Source organism: Symphalangus syndactylus, chromosome 8 (genome assembly GCF_028878055.3).
Source record: "Symphalangus syndactylus isolate Jambi chromosome 8, NHGRI_mSymSyn1-v2.1_pri, whole genome shotgun sequence".
NCBI lineage: Eukaryota > Metazoa > Chordata > Mammalia > Primates > Hylobatidae > Symphalangus > Symphalangus syndactylus.
Genome location: NC_072430.2, coordinates 130,302,744 through 130,323,878, shown reverse-complemented (window position 1 = coordinate 130,323,878; position 21,135 = coordinate 130,302,744). Strand labels below are relative to the sequence as shown.

General features: G+C 36.7%; 1 protein-coding gene and 1 long non-coding RNA gene across 7 annotated transcripts in view; one reads left to right on the top strand and one right to left on the bottom strand.

Annotated features, from left to right (window-relative positions):
• The window catches only part of NYAP2 (neuronal tyrosine-phosphorylated phosphoinositide-3-kinase adaptor 2), a 330,902-nt gene that overhangs the window by 37,955 nt on the left and 271,812 nt on the right, over positions 1-21,135 (bottom strand). The window lies entirely within an intron of this gene.
• On the top strand, positions 424-6,479 carry LOC134737478 (uncharacterized). Its single transcript, XR_010122438.1, has 3 exons — positions 424-556; positions 993-1,116; positions 5,626-6,479. It is a non-coding gene; the product is annotated as an uncharacterized lncRNA (long non-coding RNA).

Sequence of the window (21,135 nt, the reverse complement as noted above, 5' to 3'; positions counted from 1 at the left end):
TATTTCAGATGATAAAATGAAGCTTGAAGAGATTAAGTTACACGTATAGCATCACATGCCTAATAGAAGGCAGAGTTAGAATTGCAATTCAAGACTAAATATATCACATGCTAAATAAAAACTGCACTCAGTATTATAGCAGATTGCCTCACAGCTAATTATGAGTAACACATATACACAAGCACAATTATTTCCCTTCATATAGCCCATGACATGGGAAGTGCACTTGATTAAATAAAGGCTGTTAAGTTTGCTGCTGAAAGATAAGAGGACTTAAAACTACTAATCAAAACTTTGATGGATAAATGAAACTTTGACCTTTTTATTTGTCATTGTTGTCATCACAACCATTGTCTTCATCTTCATTATTATCAAGATTCTAGGCACAATAACCACAGTGTTTCCCCACAGTGGGCAAGGCACTGTGTAATCACCATGTCCGTTCCATCTTATCTCACCTCCAAATAGCTTACTCACTGGTAGAACCTCCATATACTTGTGTACTGGAAATACATTGCCCACTCTGGGTACAGCATCAAAAGAAGTCCCTCTGAAGGTAAATCTTTAAAATTTTATTTCATCAGCCACACTGCAGATCATTTCAGTAAACCCTGTTTTCCTCAGTTTCATGGTAGCAGACAAATATAGTACAGTAATCCTTCCATACATATTTATGCTTCTCTAAGTATATTCACACGTATGGTGAGATGTTAGTGTCTCTTGAGTTACATAAAAGTGTTAGCTGATACACTGAATTGCATTAGGAGAAAAAGCCAGGGAGAAAGTCTTCACCCGTGAAAAAGGCCAGGAATGGTTTTCTTCCCTCCATGAAATAAGATGCTAGTTGCGTGAAACCATCATTTTACAAACTCTTGCTGCAGCGAAATTTTAGAGAATGAAATTTCAAAATCTAGAAAATACATCACATTTGCATATTACAAGATGACAACTAATACAAATGCAGAATAGAATGTTAACTTTGTATCTCTTAGGAGCAAATGCAAAGAGCAAATTGGAAATGTATATCATTTAGCACATGTTCTCTGGTGAAAGACTATGTGTGACCAGACATACAATGAAAACCTACCCATCCAGCAGCACACCATCCACGGAGGTGTGAGTGACATGGTATTTCTTCTTTATGCATGTATACGGAGCATACATACAGGTGTAGTAAGTAAATTATTATGGGTAAAGGTACAAGAAAATAAAATGACAGAAAAAATTATAATATTGCATGAAAAAGACTTGATTTGTAACTTAATTCTTGTGTGTCTGAAATTGGCTAAAAGTTTTGTCCCATTGAAATTTGTATAAAGTTGTGAAGAATATCTAAAATAAGCATAAGTGACATGTGATGCAACATACTTATATATTACATTGTAAGATGAGGCTTTTCAGAAGCAAACTGATTCACGCTAAAATATATTTTAAAAACTATGTTTGTGTCCCCATACAGAACCATGGTATAATCTTTAAAAAGCAATATATGATTCTTGATTTGACTTTTGACTATTTTATGATTATAAAGTATTTGGCCTTGGACAGTAAAAATGACCATAGAAAAAAATGTGATATATTATTTTCCAATAAAGAAGACAGAACTTATTTCTCAGTAATAAAACCTAGTAATGACTGCAACTACAATTGCAGCTATTAATTGATTAAGCTAATTGTTTGTAATAAAGAAAAAATCCTCTGAGCAGATTCCTGAGTTAATTTTGTATGTTTTTAAATGAGCAAGAATTCTATAAATAGAAGGCCTTCTAAAGAGATATTCCCTGAAGGAACAAGCAGTATTACAAGATAAAATTCAATTATAACAAAGGTATTGATATCTTTCACTAAGTATATTATCTTGATCATTTATATTATCATTAATACAATTTCAAGTTTAATTTCATTATAAAATATTGGTTTTTAATAGTATACATGGGCTTGACCACAGATAAATGAGGGAGAGCCACTTCTCAGTAAACATGTGGTTTATCCAGCAAAAGAAAAGAAAGCTCATAGGCAAGCAAAATATACTAATACTCAAGAACAGACAAATTATAATTGTTTAAACAGCTAAAAAACATTTTTAGTTTTATAACTTTGAATTGAACTGGGGAAGTACCTGTAAAATATGTTTTTTCTCCACTAGAATGCATTTCCCAAAATGAGTATAAGTACATTACAAAAGGAGAAACATGCTGGCAATCCCAGTAATTCTGTTCTGGAGCCAGTTATTTTGCTAGCTCTGGGCAAGTCACATCACTTATCTTGGCCTCAGGTTAGAACGGACCAGTGGGTCCAAACTGTGGAACATATCACACCCACAGTTGTGTTTTGTATAAAATGCAGCATATTTGGTCGGCTGTGGTGGCTCATGCCTATAATCCCAGCACTTTGGGAGGCCGAGGGAGGCAGATCACCTGAGGCCGGGCATTCGAGACCAGCCTTGCCAACATGGTGAAACCCCATCTTTACAAAAAGTACAAACATTATCTGGGCATGGTGGCAGGTGCCTGTAATCCCAGCTACTCTGGAGGCTGAGGCAGGAGAATCGCTTGAACCCAGGAGACGGAGGTTGCAATGAGCTGAGATCACGCCACTACACCCCAGCCTGAGTGACAGAGTGAGACTCCGTCTCAAAAAAAAAAAAAACAAACAAAAAAAAACCATATTTAAGATTTTTGAACCACGGTGGAAAAAACGAATCAGGAGATGACATAGTAAGAGAGAAGAGAAAGGTGAGAGCTGGTGGGTGGGGAGAAAAGGTAAGGCTGACAGAGCCTGAATTTTGGCTTCTCTTAAAAAAAAGAGAGAGAGAGAGAGAAGCATAGCAACAATGAGCTGGAACAGAGATTTCTCTGCCCTTTTTAGTGGGCTCGCCTTTCCAGTTCACCCTAATCCTAATTGTGATCTGCACACAGAAGCAAAGTGCCGATTGCCATTTTGCATCTCACTGGTAATAAAACTTTTCACAGAGCACAAAAAAATATTTGCCACACTTGATTCTATCACAATGAGGAAGTACTGATTTCCATTCTCTCCTTGGCAGCAGCCACAGGTATTGGAGTTTGTGTCTTTCTGACCAGACCATCTAAATAAAATCTCCTTTTATTCTGTGACTCCAAGTCTGAGTCACATTGACCTAAAGCCTGACCCTTTTCCTCCAAAATCCAAACCGACACTTACTCCCCAAGTAATCAAAATAACACTTGTAATTTTGCCCATAAATTGACTAGACTTCTCTCATAATTGGACTTCCTCAAAAGAGATTGATCATTTTGCCTTTTAACCAAATTTGTTCAAATATGTATGAGGTCAGTATGAAAAGGCAGAAAAAAAAAATGAACGTTCTTTATGAGAAACCCAAAATCAGCACAGGAGCAAGCCGTTTACTTCTAGTTTGTGACCTACCAAGCCAAGAGTTCAAAAGATAGCCCCCTTCCTTGCTGCTTTTATATTTTCCATCTTGCTCTCTTTTATGGCTTTTCTCCTGCTTCTCATCTCATGCTGTTTACCCATTGCCAAAAATGACATCCTTTGGAGCACCTAAAAATGAGGTGGCATGGCCCATCTACCTGTTGTCTAAAAGAGACACGTATGTGGAAGGAACCTACCCAGGGATTCCGTTGGCATCTCAACTGAAAGTCTCAAAATGTAATTTCCAAAACTGAAGGCTGTTATTTGCTGTTAACTTACTTCTCATTAAGATACTATGATGTCATTTGCTCAAGTCAAAATAACTGGAAGGAATTTTTTATTAAATGCTGATTAAGGTTTTTAGCATTGAGGATGCCAGCTAGCTTAAAAACATCTTCTCTAAATCAATACTCACGAAGCTTCTATAGTTGTGACAAACACACACTGTAAGCCTGAAGGTGATTGAAGTTATTACTCAGAAAATGGCTCTTCCCTCTCAGGCTCTCTCAGCACCAAGCTTTCAAGGGATCATTGCCTGTGGGGCATGATATCATTCTCATCTATAGATAGGGACCAGCTTAGGCTCGGAAGTAGAATAGTAAAGTGCCACCAAAAAGTTCTTGCTGAAAATTATTTCAGGCTTGTCCCTATGCCTCTTCCATATGATATCATCCTAGTTCACAAGCCACAGTAGCATTTCCCACCATGATATCTTTCAGTAGTATGCTCCAAAGAATGCAAAGAGTCAACAGAGGAATAATACTGGGAACAGCATTAGGAAGAACAGAATGGGAGGAAATGACTATTACTACCCCAGTTTTCTTCCTAGTGAAACTGCTTTCTTCATGTCATTTATCTGCCTGGAAATGTCAATGGCTTCCATTGTCAAGAGTATTAAGTCTACATAACTTCATCTGTAATTGAAACATATGGACCTTAGAGCTACAACTGCCTTTATGATCTCATTGCCTACAATTCTCTCATAAGAACTCTGGGCTCTCTCAGCTTATGGCACCCATCCTATTTCTGATTCAAATTGAAAGATTATTTTTCTTATTCAAGACTCCTAGGTCTCATTCCAAAGATGAAGCATGCCTGCTACTTTTGAAAATATGAGGAATTCTTTTGAAAGCTGTTTGTACCCAGTTTCTAAGAGCCTGAAGAAATGACAACACAACTTCACAAAGCCATGCTTTCATGAAAACCATAATGACAAGTCTCCTTTCCTCCCTCCACCTCCAGTTCTTAGATTAAGATCCATTAGCCACTCAGAAATAAAATACAAGTAAGGGAAAAAAATAAAACCAGGACAATGGAGAAGCAGGAGGCTGTGAGTGTTTCCTAATAGTTTGTAGCTACTGGCAGTGTTCAATTGAAGTTGAAGTGGCCAAAAAATTATAACACTCTCCTACTTTCATATCTTCTTCCTCATTTTAACAGCTTTTACTCATGGCTTTTCACACTTACCGAAATAAAGAGAATTCTAAATGCATTTGTTACACTGTGGTAAGATAATTCACTAAAGACCTTATAATGTGTCACAGCTATGCTTTGACCACAGTGGGAGATAATAAAGAGCCTATATTTTGTAACAATTTTTATTTTTCTTGGAGTATCTTCTTCAAGACCAATATATGATGAACTTTCTCTAATGATACCAGTGTAAATGCTTTTCTAAGTTGGCTACAGAAGGCATGTTCAAGCTCAAGATCATGCTCTGCAATGACTGGATGGTTTCGCTCCTTCAATAAGTGTCAAAGAACAATGAGGACTAGATAGTGTTTCTCTGTAGTAATAATAATTGAAATACTAAAAACAATACAAACAATGGCTAACATATAGTGAGCACAAGCAATCTGCCAGCGGTCTTCCAAATGTCTTACATATGCTAACCTACTTACTCCTCATACTCACACCAGCCTTATAAGGTTGACATTATGATGCCCACTTTATGGATGAAGAACTGAGGCTCTGTGAATAAGAAATATGCCCAAAGGGACTAAGCAAATAAGTGGATAGAACTGGAATCTGAACTCAAGTGAACTAACTCCAAAACCCCCACTTTTAAGTCTTATAGAATGTGGCTCTGCAATTGGGGTTGTGCATAAATGCAGTGAGATTATGGGTATTTTATATTATGTATCTACCACCATTCCTGAAAAATAGCATGTGACCAGAAGTGCTCATTTTCTTTTTCTTATCCTTCCACAGATTGAATAGCTGAGGCTTGATAGAGTTACATCACTTGTCCAAAGAGATAATGCCAGTGAATGGAATGGCCAGATCTAATTCCAGAATCCGTAAAGCTCCACTGCTTCTCTCTGAATATAATAACCCATCCACAAGCCCTAAGATATTAGACACATCAGTGATCACTCCATCTGCTTTTGGCCCATTGCTCTTGTCAGGATTTATGCATTTATGTCTGCAATAATTATTTATTGAGGACCTTCTCTCTTGCAGTTGCATATGGCCTTATAACTGAATTCTGACTTTGTGTCTCTCTTGGGATAGACAGATAAAAATTTTTCATATGTGATATTCTTTCTGTCTCCTACCTCTCATCTATGAGCCTGAAACAGCAGATTCAGTAGAACAGTCACAGTTTCTCAGGAATGCCAGAGCCACAAGTTGGGAGGAGCCCAGGTCTGTCCAATAATCTGGAACATCCATCCACCAGGAACATTGTTGCACTTTATGTGACTAAAAAACATTTTTTAAGGAAAAAAGCACTAAAATTTTGGGTTATATTTGTTGCAATAGCTGTGTTACTTTCCTAATGCACAATCACAAATGTAAAATGCACACACACAGAGTGTGAGGAAATATATTGCTATTGGACTACTTGTAGTCCATTTAATTTTTTTATATAGCTATAGCCAGATCTGGGGTGAAATGGTTTAGAATAATAATTTCCAATAGTATACATCATACCTTTAAAAACACTTTATGGATGGATAAGTATCTAATTATGGAACTTGCCTGCAATGTAAGTGATGAGAGAAACTCTTTATATATGCTTTATTTTTTTTCTGAATGCATAGGTTCAGAATTATTAAACAAACCCTCATCTTTTGATAGCCAATAATCAATTTCTCATTTTCACGGAATAGAATTGCATTAGAGGGGACGTTGGGAAAGTTATGGACTACCTCATCTTTCTACTATAAAAAATAAAACTACTTGTCTGTATTGAATTTGATTTTGTATGTTCAATGAAATATATCATATCCTTATAATAAAGTTATATAAGTTGCAATAACTATCTTTACAAGGTTTTCTTATCAGAACATTCCTTAATTATTTTAAAAAAGAATTTCTTGAGAAAACTGAACACTAGAACTCTAGAAAAATGCAAATTATTGCCTGTAGAATAATGCAGGGAGCAGTGCCATACTTGGCATCCGTAGTTGGACAGAATCTACTCTATAAGATTGCAACCCCTTTCTAGGTGTAACCAGAATCAACTACCTATTCCTAGGCTTTATTGGTATTCTCTTATGAGAAAACTGAGAGATTTTCCTATACTTCTAAACTTAAGAAACACGTTACATTCTGCTTAACAAGGGAGAGACTTCTTTGTGCAATTTTCATAAAAACAACATTTAATGACTTCTGCTGACATATTGACTTGATGCCTTGGAGCAAGTGAGTAGCTAAACTGATGAATCCAAGCTCTCATTGATTGTGTGCAAGAAATATGCAACAAAGGAAAGTGTGAAGAGGGAAACTGAACAGTCGTAGTATGTTAAACCCGGTGCTATCTATCTCATAGATTATCTCATCTAATCTTATATGTTCATGTAACAGTATCTACCAAAATATTTGTGACTATATGTTACAAGTGAGGAAACTGAAACTCTCAGAGCTGAGTGGTAAAGGGCAGAAAGCTTTAGGCCAGGGCTGATTGATTCTAAGGGTTGTCATCTTTCTACATGCAAATACATTATTTCAAATTAGAATAAAGATAAAAGTCAAAAATAAAATATATTAAAAAATTAAATCAGGCCGGGTGCAGTGGCTCACACCTATAATCTCAGTACTTTGGGAGGCCGAGGCAGGCAGATCACAAGGTCAGGCGATCAAGACCATCCTGGCCAACATGGTGAAACCCCGTCTCTACTAAAAATACAAAAATTAGCTGGGCATAGTGGTGCATGCCTGTAATCTCAGCTACTCTGGAGGCTGAGGCAGGAGAATCGCTTGAACCAGGGTGTTGGAGGCTGCAGTGAGCTGAGATCACACCACTGTACTGCAGCCTGGGAAACAGAGTGAGACTCTGTCTCAAAAAAATAAAATAAAATAAATAAATAAAACAATTAGAAACTCCACTCTGAAAATGAGAATGTATTATCAACATGTTCGCAATATTTAAATTTTGTTTGAAATTCTGTTGGGTGGTGAATAGAATTACTTCAATTAAATATAATTATCATGTGTGTTAATGAACATTGTAGGTAATATTGTTGAAAATACCAAGATGCTCTCTGCACCATATATAATTAATGCAAAACATCTCACTGGTTAGTTTTAATTTTGTTCTAGGGCCATGACTGGAAATTACACAGTGTTACTAATATTTTCTTTTCTACCTTTTTTTTCTGAAATAAAGTACTTGCTTTTATAAGGCATTCCTCAAAAGTGAGAACATGATTCCAAAAGCAATTGTTATTGTGTCCATACTTATTAAGCTACATTTTCCCCTGAACAACACTTGCCAAGTTTCTTATACAATATACTTAATCTCTCTTTCTTAGCTGGGATAAGAATAAAATAATGTATTCATTGTCCTTTGAGGATTGAACAATGATAAGAAAACCAATGATGTCATCAATCTACTTTATCATAAATTACCATTATCCTCTACTCTTTAGGACTCTAATTACAGCTCATCTTAATTACCTCTATTTTTCAGATAAGGCACCTGAGTCAGAAAGGTTAAATAATTTGTCCATGAAACTCAGCAAGGGGATAATTGAGCCAGAATTAAACCCAGAAATTCCATATATCTGCGAATTTACATCCATTCTCACTGCTTCATGGGCAATGCATTTCATAAATTAGTATTTCGGTTGAAATAACTCTTGGCCCCTCAACCTTGTATCTGATACCTTATCATGCAATTCAAGTATATGTAACATCCAAGAAAGAAACGAAAAGTATTTCTCTTTATTTTTACTCTCTTTAATAAAATGCAGCATATTGAAGAAAAGATTGCCTTCTTCCAATAAAATTTTAGAAAAAGGACTGAAAGAACTTTATCTTCAAAGATACTGCTATTAATTGGTTCTAAGTTTTGAGAAGTGTAAGGGATGCAATGAGAGGAACTAGAAAAAGATCAATCCAACCACATAGCTGGCAGAATTAAATACATAAATAAATAAAATCTGAGAAGAACTCAATGAAATTGAGACCCAGAAGTTCATACAAAAGATCAATGAAACCAAGTTAGTTCTTCAAAAGAATAAATAAATTGATAGATAGATCGTTAGCTAGATGAACAAAGGGGATAAAAAGAGAAGATTCAAATAAATGCAATCAGAAATGACAAAGATGACCTTACAACCGCTCCCACGGAAATACAAAAGATCCTCAGAGACTATTCTGAGCACCTCTGTGTAAAAGTTAGAAAATCTAGACAAAATAGATAAATTCCTGAAAACACACAACCTCCAAAGATTCAATCAGGAAGAAAGTGAAAACCTGAATAGACCAATAAGAAGTTTGGAAATAGAATCAATAATTAAAAAAATAACCAACCAAAAGAGACCTGGACCAGATGGACTCATAGCCAGATTCTATCATATGCACAAAGAAGAACTGACATCATTCCTGCTGCAACTTTTCCAAAAATTCAAGGAGGAAGAGTTTCTCCCTAACTCATTCTAAAAAGCCAGCCTCATCCTGATACCAAAATCTGGCAGAGACACAATAAAAAAGGTAAATTTCATGCCAATATCCCTGATGATCATAGACACAAAGAACCACTACAAAATACTAACAATCCAAATCCAGCAGCACCTCAAAAAGTTAATTTAAGTTGATCAAGAAGGTTTTATTTCTGGGATGCAATGTTGGATCAACATACGCAAATCAACAAATATGATTCACCACACAAACAGAATCAAAAACAAAAACCATATGCTCATCTCAATAGATGCAGAGAAAGACTTCAATAAAATCCAATATCCCTTCATGATAAAAAATCCTCAACAGATTAAGCATTGCAGGAACATACTTCAAAATAATAAGAACCATCTATGACAAACCTGCAGTCAACATCATGCCAAATGGGCAGAAGCTGGAACCACTCCCCTTGAGGACTGGAAGCAGATCAGGATGCCCACTCTCATCACTCTATTCAACACAGTACTGGAAGTCCTAGCCAGGGTAAATCAGAAAAGAGAAATAAATAAAACACATCCAAACAGGAAAAGAAGTAAAACTATTCTCTCTTTGTCAAAGATATGATTCTATGCATAGGAAACCCTAAAGACTCCACCAAAAGGCTCCTGGAACTGATAAATAACTTTAGGAAAGTTTCAGGATACAAAACCAATGTGCAAAAACGAGTAGCATTTTTATACACCAATAATATTCTAGCTTAGAACCAAATCAAGAACATAATCCCATTTATAATAGCCACAAATAAAATTAAATACATAGAAATCCATCTAACCAAGAAGGTGAAAGATCTCTACAAGGAAAACTACAAAACACTGCTCAAAAAAATCAGAGACTCTCTAATACAAATAAATAGAAAATTATTCCATGCTCATGGGATGGAAGAATCTGTATAGTTAAAACGGCCATACTGCCTAAGGCAACTTACACATTCAATACTATCCCTATCAAAATGCCAATATCATTTTTCACAGAATTAGAAAAATCTATTCTAAAATTCATTTGGAACCAAAAAAGAACCCAAATAGTCAAAGCAATTCTAACCAAAAAGAATAATGCTAGAGGTATCACATTGCCTGAGTTCAAACTATACTATAAAGCTACAGTAATCAAAACAGCATAGTACTTGATATAGTTTGGCTCTGTGTCCCCAGCCAAATCTTATCTTGTGGCTCCCATAATTTCCACATGTTGTGAGAGGGATCTGGTGGGAGATGATTGAATCATAGGGGTAGGCCTTTCCTGTGCTGTTCTTGTGATAGTGAATGGGTCTCACAAGATCTTATGGTTTTTAAAATAGAAGTTGCTCTGTATAAGCTCTCTCTTTGCCTGCTGCCATCCATGTAAGATGAACTTGCTCCTCCTTGCCTTTCACCATGATTGTGAGGCCTCCCCAGCCATGTGGAACTGTAAGTCCCATTAAATCTCTTTCTTTTGTAACTTGCCCAGTCTACAACCATATAATCTTCAATAAAATTAACAAAAATAGGCAATGGAGACAGGATTCCCTATTCAATAAATGGTGCTGGAAGAATTGGCTAGCCATATGCAGAAGAATGAAACTAGACTCCTACCTCTCACCATATGTGAAAATTAATTAAAGATGAATTAAAGATTTAAATGTCTGACCTCAGAATATAAAAATCCTAGAAAAAAACAGGAAATACCCTTCTCAACCTAGGTTTTGGCAAAAAATTTATGGCTAAGTCCCCAAAAGCAATTACAACAAAATCAAAAATTGATGTGGGGCCTAGTTAAACTAAGAGCTTCTGCAGAGCAAAACAAATTACCAACAGAGTAAACATACAGTATATAGAATGAGAGGAATTATTCATAAACTGTGCCTCTGACAAAGGTCTAATATCCAGAATCTACAAGGAACTTAAATCAACAAGCAAAAAACAAAAACAAAAGCAAAAAAATCCCATTGAAAAATAAGCAAAAGACATGAATAGATATTTCTCAAAAGAAGGCACGCAAGTGGCCAACAAACATATACAAAAATGTTTAAGATCACTAATCATCAGAGAAATGCAAGTCAAAACCATGATGAGTTACCATCTCACATCAATTGGAATGGTGACTATTAAAAAATCACAAAACTACAGATGCTGGCAAGGGAGCAGAGAAAAGAGAATGCTTACACATGGTTGGTGGGAATAAAAACTAGTTCAGCCACTGTGGAAAGCAGTTTATTTTTTTTTATTTTTTTTATTATTATACTTTAGGTTTTAGGGTACATGTGCACAATGTGCAGGTTTATTACATATGTATCCATGTGCCATGTTGTTTTGCTGCACCCATTAACTCGTCATTTAACATTAGGTATATCTCCTAATGCTGTCCCTCCCCCCTCCCCCCAACCCACAACAGTCCCCAGAGTGTGATGTTCCCCTTCCTGTGTCCATGAGTTCTCATTGTTCAATTCCCACCTATGAGTGAGAACATGCGGTGTTTGGTTTTTTGTCCTTGCGATAGTTTACTGAGAATGATGTTTTCCAGTTTCATCTATGTCCCTACAAAGGACATGAACTCATCATTTTTTATGGCTGCATAGTATTCCATGGTGTATATGTGCCACATTTTCTTAATCCAGTCTATCGTTGTTGGACATTTGGGTTGGTTCCAACTCAGAGATTTCTCAAAGAACTTATAATAGGACTACAAACTGAGCTAATAATCCCACTACTGGGTGTATACCCACAGGAAAACAATTCATTCTATCAGACATATGCACATGTTCATTGTAGCACTGTTCACAATAGCAAGGAAATGGAATCAACCTAAGTGCCCATAAAGAGTGGATTTGATTTTTAAAAAAATGTGGTACAAATACACCATGGAATACTAGGAAGCCATAAAAAAGAACAAAATTATGTCCTTTGCAGCAATATGGATGAAGCTGGAGGCCATTATCCTGGGCAAGCTATTGCAATAATAGCAAGTCAAATATTGCATGTTCTCACTTATAAGTCAGAGCTAAACACTGAATACACATGAATGTATAGATAGGAACAATAGACACTGGGGATCACTAGACTGCGAAGGGAGGGAGGTGGGGGTGTGAGCTGAAGAACTGCCTGTTGGGTACTATGCTTACTACCTGGGTGATGGGATCATTGGGACCTCAAGTCTCAGCATCGGCAATTTACCCATGCAACAAATCTGTATATGTATACTTTAAAGTTTAATAAAAGTTGAAATTGTTAAAAAGTATAATGGAAACTCTTTCACCACTAGTAAACAATAAATTATGAAAAAATCACTAATATGACATATGTGGCTTGTAAAAAATTTCTAGTTAAGTAATTTGAGAAGGTAGTAATGGATACACATTCATTTTACTATAGATATTAAGAATTTCATCCTTTCTTTCCTGTTAACACATAAGACGGGGGGCTTGCCCTTCACTTTGCTGACACATGATCTACTCTAAAATCAGTATGTTACTGGAAATATAACATTCAAAATACACCCCCTTTTCAAATTCCCTGAATACTGGTGACCTCATGCTTTTGGCAAATATCGACAGATCTTCCCAACACTCCTATTGTGACCAAATTTAACCTCCTCTTCCCTCAACATACTGCCTCCAGGAGAATCTACAAATAGATGAGGTTCAAGATATGTGATAAAACATATATTCCACTTTTGACAAATATTGAGGGGCTTCCTGGTCTCCAGGAAAGGAGAAAAATCAACAGAGTAACGACATGTCGGGGGTCATGGTCATAGGATGGTGATTCTGGATTGAGAGCAGTTTTCCTGCACCCTCTGCTGATTCACTTTGCATGTGTCTAGCTTCTCCGCTAATCACTGTAGCACCTTAACACACTTCTGCCCCTCACATACTCACAAGTCAAAGTCCCAACGGGCAAATATAAACACAAAGATTCCTTGTCAATTTTTCCAAACACACTAACCCTTCCTACAGCCACAGCAAAGCTTCTAGATAAAAGGATGTTAAACTTCTGGGGGGACTAATAAACCCTCAGCTATTTTTGAAATTAATTTCACTTGCAACACCAGAAAACATAGCCCTTCTTTGTACGGCATGTCAGAACACATTTTTAACCCCCGACTCCAAATACCACAACCTAATATATCGTCAAAGCCCCAACTCTCTACAAGTTACATTATGTTCAAGTCCCCAGTCTCCTCATCAAAGTCTTGTCAGAAGAAATGAAAGTTTTTTACTTTTTTTTTTTCTCTCTGTACCCCACAGCTCTCAGAGCAGAAAGCTACTTACTGAAACTCTTTTAGAGTCAGCTCAGGAGATTTAAGACTCTAAGCTTTGTGGCTTCACCTGACTTCCTCAGCCCTGAATGGGGTCCTCTGCTCATCACAGGGCAAATTTGTGAGCTACAGTTCTGAAGTCCATCTGGGTCAGGAACAGACAGCCTGCTTTGTCATTGTACCCGAGATAAAAGGGAAACAGAGGACTGTTGGTAGTAAGTACACACAGGACTGTAGACTGCTTTGTTCTTTTCATACTCCCTGCCAGGGAAGAGTGGATAGGAGGTACTATTGCTGGAGTCACAGGCTGAATGTTCTTGTTTTACCACATATCATTTCTCAAAGAAGACTGAGCTTTCTGACTATCCTGTAGATCTAACGATTGCTCATTAATACCAGAATCCTAACCCCAAAAGGGTTATATGACCATAGCATAAGACATTAATTTGATTCACAGTGGTCAAGGTAAGAACCATATCACCCATCACTGCCTAAAGAAAAATTTAAAAAGTGCAGTTTGTAATGAATGCACAGCAATAATCCAAAGATTATGTGTATTTTTCTAAAGAAATGGTTACATAAGCTTACCTCGTTTTATTGTGCTTTGCTTTATTGTGCTTTATAGACATTGCATTTTTTTAAATAAATTGAAGATTTGAGGCAACCCTCTGTCAAGCAAGTCTGTTGTCACTGTTTTTCCAACACTATGTGATCACTTATTGTCTCTGTGTCACATTTTGATAATTCTCACAGTATTTCAAACTTCTTCAGTATTATTATATGATATGGTTTGGCTCAAACCATATCTCCCAACCAAATCTCATCTTGAATTTCCATGTGTTGTGGGAGAGACCCGCTGGGAGGTAATTGAAGCATGGGGGCAGATCTTTCCCGTGCTGTTCTTGTGATAGTAAATAAGTCTCACCAGGTCCGATGGTTCCATAAGGGGGAGTTTCCCTGCAAGAACTCTCTCTTTGCCTGCCACCATCCATGTAAGACATGATTTGTTCCTCCTTGCTTTCCACCATGATTGTGAGGCCTCCTCAGCCTTGCGGAATTATAAGTCCATTAAACCTCTTTTTTTTTTTTCCCAGTCTCGGGTATGTTTTTATCAACAGTGTGAGAACAGACTAAAACATTATATCTGTTTATGGTGATCTGTGATTGCCTTTGATGTCACTATTGTAATTGCTTGGGGGCACCACGAACCATGCCCATATAAGATGGCAAACTTAATCAATTAGTGCTTTATGTGTTCTCACTGCTCCACCAACCAAATATCCCCCATCTCTCTTCCTCTCCTCAGGCCTCCCTCTTCCCTGAGACATGACAATGTTGAAATTAGTCCAATTAGTAACCCTACAATGGACTCTAAGTGCTCAAGTGAAAGGAAAAGCTGCACATTACTCACTTTGAATCAAAAGGTAGAAATGATTAAGCTTAGTGAGGAAGGCAAGTCAAAAGCCAACATAGGCCAAATGCCACGTTTCTTGTTGCCAATAGTTACCCAAGTTGTGAATGCAAAGGAAAAGTTATTAAAGGAAATTACAAGTGTTACCGCACTTAACATTTGAATGATTAAAAAGTGAAACAGCCCTTCTTGCTGATATGGAGAAAGTCTTAGTGGTGTGGGCAGAAGATTAAACCAGCCACACATTCTCTTAAGCCAAAGATTAATTCAGAGCAATGCTTTAACTCTTCAGTTATATGAAGGCTGAAGTAGGTGACTGACCTACGGAAGAAAAGTTTGCAGCCAGCAGAGATTGGTTGATTAGGTTTAAAGAAAGTAGCCATTTTCATAACATAAAAGTGCAAAGTGAAGCAGTAAGTTATCCAGAACATCTAGCTAAAATAACTGATGAAGGTGGCTATACTAAAAAGACTTTTGATGTAGAAGAAACAGCCTTCTGTTGGAAGAAGATGCCATCTAGAGCTTTCCTAGCTAGAGAGAAGTCAATACCTGGTTTCAAAGGACATGCTGACTCTCTTGTTAGGAGTTAATGCAGCTAGTGACTTTAAGTTGAAGCCAATGTTCATTTACTATTTCAAAATATTAAGGCCCTCAAGAATTATGCTAAACCTACTCTGCCTGTGCTCTAGAAATGAAAAAACAAAGTGTGGATGACAGTTCATCTGTTTACAACATTATTTATTGAATATTTAAAGCCCATGTTGAGACCTACTGCACAGAAAAAAAAAAAAATTCCTTTCAAAATATTACTGTTCATTGACAATGCACCTGGTCACTCAATAGCTCTAATAGCCCTCATGGAGATGTAAAGGAGATTAATATTTTTATGCCTGCTAAGATAACATTCATTCTAAAGCCATGAATCAAGGAGTAATTTTGACTTTGAAATCTTGTTATTTAAGAAATCTGTTTCATAAGGCTATAGCTGCCACAGATTGTGATTTATTTGATAAATTTGGTAAAAAAAAAAAAAAAAAAATAAAGTACCTTAAAAACTTCTGGAAAGGATTCACCACTCTAGATATCACTAAGAACACTTGTCATTCATGCGAAGAGTTCGAAATATCAACATGAACAGGAATTTGGAAGAAGCTGGTATCAACCTTCTGGATGACTTTGAGGCACTGAAGACCTCAGTGGACTGCAGATGTGGTAAAGTATAAATTATAACAAGAGAACTAGCATTAGAAAGGGAGCTTGAAGAAGTAACTGAATTGCAGCAATCTCGTGATAAAACTTGAACACATGATGAGTTGTTCCTTAGGGATGAACAAAGAAAGTGGTTTCTTGAGATGAAATGCACCCCAGGTAAAGGTGCTGTGAACATTGTGGAAATGACAAGAAAGGACTTAGAATATCACATAAGCTTAGTTGATAAAGCAGTGTCAGGGTTTGAGAGAAATGACTTTAATTCTACTCCGGGGAAGATGTTCTCAAACAGCATCACATGGTTTGGCATAGGTAGAGGATGGAAAAAAAAAAAAAAAAATAACAGCATTGCATTCTACAGAGGAATCTTTTGTAAAAGGAAGAGTTCAATTGTTGTGGAAAACTTTGCTGTTGTCCTATTTTAAGAAATTGCCACAGCCACCCCAACCTTCAGCAACCACCACCCTGATCAGTCAGCAGCCATTAACAATGAGGAAAGACCTTCTACTGCCAAAAATATAGGACTCGATGCAGGCTCAGATGAGCATTAGCATTTGTTAGCAATGAAGTATTTTTTTAATTAAGGTATGTACATTGTTTAGACATAATGTTTATACTTAATAGACTTGATTATACTGTAAAAATAATTTTTCTATGTACTGGAAAACCAAAAAATTATTGAGACTTGCTTTATTGCAATATTCACTATATTGCCATGGTCTGGAACTGAACCCATGATATCTCCAAGGTATGCCTGTAAACAATCCAAAGAAATCTTAGAAATATTGATTTTAATCCAGATCCCTGTCATTCCAAAACACATGATAAACAATGAATTACTGCTTGATGCTGCCAAAATGATTGCTGAAAGCCTACGTAGGAATTTTTTTTTTTTTTTTTTTTTTTTTTTTTTTTTTTTTTTTGGAAAATGCTGAAGATATTTTCCCAGGAAGGACATAAAGTAATGCAATAGCACCCCTTCGTGGTGACATAAGGCTATAAAAATCATAACCAAGACCATTAATTTGTAAGGGTCTTTTTTAGAGTTTCCTGCAGAATTACATTGAAATGGCCTAAAGACTCATTTAGTAATCCTTTCCCTTCTCTTAGGCAGAACCACACTAGTATCACCTCACCAATATGGAAATTTACTGTGGTTTTAAAGGTCTCCAAAGGAAAGACTCCATGACCTCTCCCCGTACAACATTCCAGGGTTCTGCTTTCAGGTCTAATAAAAATAACTTGACACACGAGCATGCACCCATTTCCTCTAGTTAAACCTGCCTCTTTGGTTGAGATGAGAACCAGATGGCTGTTATCCTTTTTATTCCTTGGCATCTATGTACACCAACCACGAAGGCCAAGGATACAGAACCATAGCAATATTGTACGAAATGGATTTGGTCAGAGGAAGTCATCATGACGTATATATAAAACTTTCCAAAGTAGGGCCTGCAAATACCACTTCTGTTTGGAGCAGAAAGTGTTTTAATGGGCCAGAATGTGCAAGGCACATTTCTTCATTTGAAGAGCTCTTCATCTTCCCCTCATGTAAGGTGAATCGCTGCAACCTGGGTGTACTTTGTAACAACCCAACTCTCCTTAGAGGAGGTGTGCTCACACTGCCTTCAAGCAACTTGAGGCTTTGGAACAATCGTATCTATTTATTTAACCTTCTTGCCCTTTGCACATCATCTGACTGCTGGACAGAACGGAAATAAAAATTGTTATTTTTCTCTTTTTAAACTCTAATATAATCACACATTTTCCCCTACTGAACTGAATGCTACTTTGAATTTTCTCCATTTCAGCATTTTAGATATTAATAAAATTTTGATTTTTTTGTTACTCACTTTAGCAGTTCCCAGTGGTTTTCAAATTATAGAACAAACTGAGCTCTTCCCAGAACATTCTGGATACTTGTTTTCATAGGGTTGACATTACAATATTGCATTTCTTTCTTTTTTTTTTTTTTTTTTTTTTTTTTTTTGAGACGGAGTCTCACTCTGTCGCCCAGGCTGGAGTGCAGTGGCGCAATCTCGGCTCACTGCAAGCTCCGCCTCCCGGGTTCACGCCATTCTCCTGTCTCAGCCTCTCCGAGTAGCTGGGACTACAGGCGCCCACCACCACGCCCGGCTAATTTTTTTGTATTTTTAGTAGAGACGGGGTTTCACCGTGGTCTCGATCTCCTGACCTCGTGATCCGCCCGCCTCGGCCTCCCAAAGTGCTGGGATTACAAGTGTGGGCCACCGCCCCCGGCCCCTATTTCTTTCTTTCTTTTATTTCTCACTAAATGATTTTTTAAGTTGTAATTAAGAAAAATAAGTAGTTGAAAATGTAAGCTGCCAATTTTATCTCTAGCTAGGGTTTATTTTTATAACACATAATCAGTTGAAATATATAGAGATTAGCTTTGCCCATTTTTGTCCATATAAATGAGCTTTTAAGGGATGAATTAAACAATGGTATCTTATTTGTGGTAGGTAAAGATGCGATGTGCAGAAACCTATGTTGAGGCCTTTCATTTTAAAACAATACAGGGTAATAAAAACCAAATTCACGTGCCATAATGACTTCTGATCTCTTTTGTAAAAAGGAAGAGATAGACTCATGAAAAATAGTAATAATTAACATCTGTTCTGTATGTTCATGTACCACATGCTTTATGCCTCAGGTAAATAACATACATTGTAAAAGAACAACCAACTGCATGTTCCTGCCTGAAAGCTCACTGTAAATAAAATATGAGTCAGACATTCATTATGTAGTTTTTTAGTATTCATACTTGTTCTTAATCATCCTCTATTATGTCTGTAGTTAACGCACATGCAATCAATTTTAAGCTATTAGCAGCAAAAAAAAAAAAAAAAAGCAGGGGACACCAATTAGAACACAATTTTTTTTCTTTATTCATTCCTCTGTATGTAATTACCTTACATTAATAGTTTGACTTGTCAAATAATTTCTAGCCCAAATGAATGTAGACATGTTAACTTTGGAGATCCTCTCCCTCCCTCTAGTGGTGATGAACTGCATAGGAAATTTTCAGTATGTGTTTGCCCTGTAACACCCAGGAGCGTGCAGCAGACACACACAGGAAAAAACAGTGCATTGAGAGTGAGAAGAGAGGGGTTCAAGTCCCAGATCTGCCATTACTCACTCTGTGAACTTGAGATTTCACTTGGCCTTTTGTTTCTCAGTTTTCTCATCAGAGATGGAGTAATGATTATGATTTGCGGGACTGTTGTGATGGTCACATGAGAAAACATTAGGTCAAATATATTTAGACATCGATAAAACATATTTAGATTTCTTCTTTTTCTAAGAGAAAATATAAGAAACATAATATACTCAATCCACTGATCTGACCCTCTAATGGAAAACTCTAAGGCAGCCCCCATGGCCTCAGCCTCCTGGTTCGCAGAGTATTTGGAGTGGACAAATCTAGAGGAGAGAGTCTTACTGATGTTGTGTTCAAACATCAGTCCCAGTGATGAATCAACTGATGTCATAGGCTGTGTGACTCTGGGAGAAGGTCATCACATGTAGTTTTCTTGCTAAGCGTGATGAACTCAAATCTAATCACAAGAGAACAATCGGACAAATTAAAGTAAGGGACATTCTGGAAAAAAAAAGCAAAATTGTTCTGGACTCTGAAAATGTCAGTTATCTTGAAAGACTAATGAGGTTGGAAAGTATTTGCAATTCAGGAGATTTGGAGAAACAAAGAAGCTGAAAACTATATGTGATGTCGTATCTTTGATTGGATCCCAGATTGGGGAGGGGTGTAATATTGGGGCCCTTGTAGAGATTTGAGGATTCCCTTTATATTAGATGATAGTAGATAGTGGTGAATTATTATAAATTACCTGACTGCTTTTTTGAGTTTGATTGTTTAGCAGAATACACTTGGTCTTAGGATAGTCACGTTCAAATATTCAGAGATGAAGTGACACGATTTTTAAAAAACTGTGTGTGTTTAAAAGTACACACATTATACTAGTCTTCCAACTGTGCATCTGTAAAGAATCTCTATTAAGGTATCTCCATTAAGTATTTTCAAAAGGAAAATATGAAACAAATGATTGCTCTTAGGTATTCTATCCATTGAAGATTCATTTGGGTGAAGAATGCCCTCTTTTGTAATGCTAATTGTTCAGGGAAGGGCTGTCTTCTACAATCCCCCCCGTCATCTGAGGCTTAAGTGAGATGATCTCAGGGAATCAGAATTTAAATTAAAAGGAGACAGCTCCTTAGCAAATTTCTGTTGACTTGACTTTCTACGTGAATCAGCTTCCTCAAAATGGAAGTAATAATGATCATGCTTATGGTTCCTAATTCTCCCAGAGCATTACCACATGCTCTTCATCCCCTAATCATTTCTCTACAATTTTTCCCACCTCAACATTTGTTAATCCTGTAATGCTAAACTGCTTGCATTTCTCTGACAAATTGTATGACTTCAGACTTCTCACTCCTTTGTAAATTGTCTTACATCTAACTGTAAAGGCCTTCCACCCACTCATTAAATATATATTATATTTATATTTATATATTCACGCACACGTATTTGGCTTCTTTATCAGGCTGAAATTTCTTTGAACACAAGAGTTTGTTGTATCAACCATTTTCAAACTCAAGCATCTAGCAGAATATCTGATGTTTAGCAGTACACAACAAGCATTTTGTTGGCTGAACACATGAAGGCAATTTATAAACTCTGAAGTCTGAGGACTAAGCTCTGATTTTTTTAGCTTGCACAAATTCCTATCTAACGGGTCTGGAGAGTCATGCCATAAATTCTCATCAGAATGTTTTTTTTTAACCCTATATACCGTGACTTACTTTCCAATCTGACCCTGGCATAACATTATATGACAAAGAAGAAAGTCAAAATATTTTACCCCAAAACATGTTTCTTTGCCATATTTTGAAATGGTCCTGCAAAGCTGTCCTCTGTG